The following is a 2,522-nucleotide window of genomic DNA, read 5'->3' as shown; positions in this document are numbered from 1 at the left end:
TGAATATTCGAATTTGAAGTTTCGTTGCTTAACCACACATAATATGCTTACTGTAGCTTGTCAAAATAATCTATATCTGTAACGAATGACTGCCTATTCTACTATTCAATCCACAACCCTACAATATTTTGTTGTATTTTTTAAAGCCTATAATTTTTCAAGGATTCTCCTCCAATGGAAATTTGGATATGTTCAGGTCGCGCAATGAATATCCACTTATAAACCTAATCTCATTACAAACCATACATAGCCATCATGTGTTTTTCGTGAAGACCGTTTACATACATGTGTATGTTGATGTTGTCGTCTCTAAAGAAATAAAGAAATAAAGAAATAAATATATATTATCAGGTATTATATATATATATATATACACACATCATATACATACATGGTCGACGACGATGTTTAACACGAGCATATGTACGACGTTAAAAGCGATTTTCCACAATATCTTTTGACATTTGCTTCAATCAACCTAATAATATGCCAGACGCAGGAGAAACGATAGTCGTGATTTCTCTAAACATAAGCAACTGTTTGGTAGTCACATATCTTACCTCAGATACATATTTGTCCTGTGTTTTCGTTACAGGCAAGTAAAATGGCTGCAGTGGCAATCCGTACTGCTCGCTAGATGCTGAACAAATGCGATAGCGCTCGATGACATCAGAGGTACGTTATTGATTAGGTCTGCTGCCGATCCATAATGGCGTCGCCATGGTAACGCGGTTAATGAGAAGATAAGAGAGACCCTATCAGTCTGATAAGCAAAAACTATTAATTACTACAAGAAATATACCGCACACAAATACACCCACCATATGTGCGTTCTACATATTTTGTTACCATACTACAGAGGCGGATTCAGGATTTGAAGAATGGCGCCGCCCTCAACATGCGGAGCAACGAGGTTGTGAAGCGCCCATGTTGGGAAGGGGGATTTTTAGTGAAATCTATATTATGATAATATATATATATTATTATTATATCATATTATATGATTAATATATCATTAAATATTATATATATATATATATATATAAATATACTATTATTTAATTTTTCTGCTGCTATGAAACTTTATATAACAACTTAACAAGCCATGTTTTAGACCAATGTCAAGAATGTAAAACGACATTAATCACTTTGACTTTTTATCGTACTAATATCCGCAGTGCACAATATTTCATATATGTAAGCATAGTTATATTATAACCAGGAAAAGGTGAACTAAAATCATATTACATTACAGTGTACGACAGAGAAAATGTAGACGATGATATCGTTTGCAAGGTATCTGAATCGTGTTGATTTTCATATAAGTAACGTTTGACCAGAACCAACTCACAGTAGAAGGCCGCATTCAGTTTGGTGTAATTCGTAACAAATAAAAATACACGAAACGAATGACGAGTATACGGTTCTGTAGTAGAATTTGCGACAATCTCTCACAGCTAGACGCGAGTGTACACGATGCGCGACCGTAGCCGAACTGCTTCACGGCATTAGGACACCTTTCTTAGCGATGATGGGGAGGTGCTCCCCGTCCAGGAAGGGGTTGAAGTTATCCCTGTTGATAAGATGATCGGTGGGAACGTCCTTCTTCGCTACGAGATTATCTTCGGTCAAGTACGGAATCTGAAAGCGAGTTGTCTTTGCTTATATCGCTCGCTAGTATTTAAGTATAAACACATGTGCTCGTTTTTATTTATTATAGACCGAACCATTCCTAAAGATATGCCGAAACTATTCCTAAAGACTGTACGTGACTCATCACATCCATTCACTTTTTGATTTTCCCGGGCGGCAAGAAATGGCAGCGATGGCAGCTTGCTGTCGCAGCGGCGGTGGTGGCGGCGTTAGCAACAGCGCGATAGTAATAACAGTAAATTTATTATCAATACATATACGTAACGTACCCCACCAAACATCTGTCCATTATCTGCTTCCTTGTGGCACTTAAACATGTGCTCAGCATCACAGAGACAATCTTGATCCTCTTGGTACTGCCTGCTAAATTCAGCCGTGTCCGCGACGTCAGTCATGCATCCTTGATCCTCTACACAGTGACAAAAGCAGAAGCAAAGATCACTTATCCCCGCACATAGTACCTTCCAAAGTAAAATTTTTGTACGACATCTTAATACGAGCAAGAGAATTACACGTTACGTAGTTTAATTTGTAAGCGAGAATATCGCCTCGTATGTGGTCCTCGTATTGACGAGTTTACGAATGCTTACCAGGCCCCAAACTAGAGTCAGTAGGGCTGAAGGGGTCGTTGTCGTATCAGGTACTACAGATATGTACCCGAGGTACGTATATGTATACACAAGTGTACCAGACCTGGATCTTCTTAGACTATAATTATGTACCCTGTGTTTACATAAACGTACCTGCCCCTGAGATGGAGATCGAATGAAGACGGTCATGGAGGAGGAGTAGGGGGCAGGAGGAGGAGGAGGAGGAGGAGGAGGAGGAGGAGGAGGGGGAGGGGAGAAGGTGATGGAGTAGGGGGAGGG

This window comes from Priapulus caudatus, unplaced genomic scaffold, assembly GCF_000485595.1.
Source record: "Priapulus caudatus unplaced genomic scaffold, Priapulus_caudatus-5.0.1 Scaffold455, whole genome shotgun sequence".
NCBI lineage: Eukaryota > Metazoa > Priapulida > Priapulimorpha > Priapulimorphida > Priapulidae > Priapulus > Priapulus caudatus.
This window is presented reverse-complemented; position numbering follows the sequence as displayed.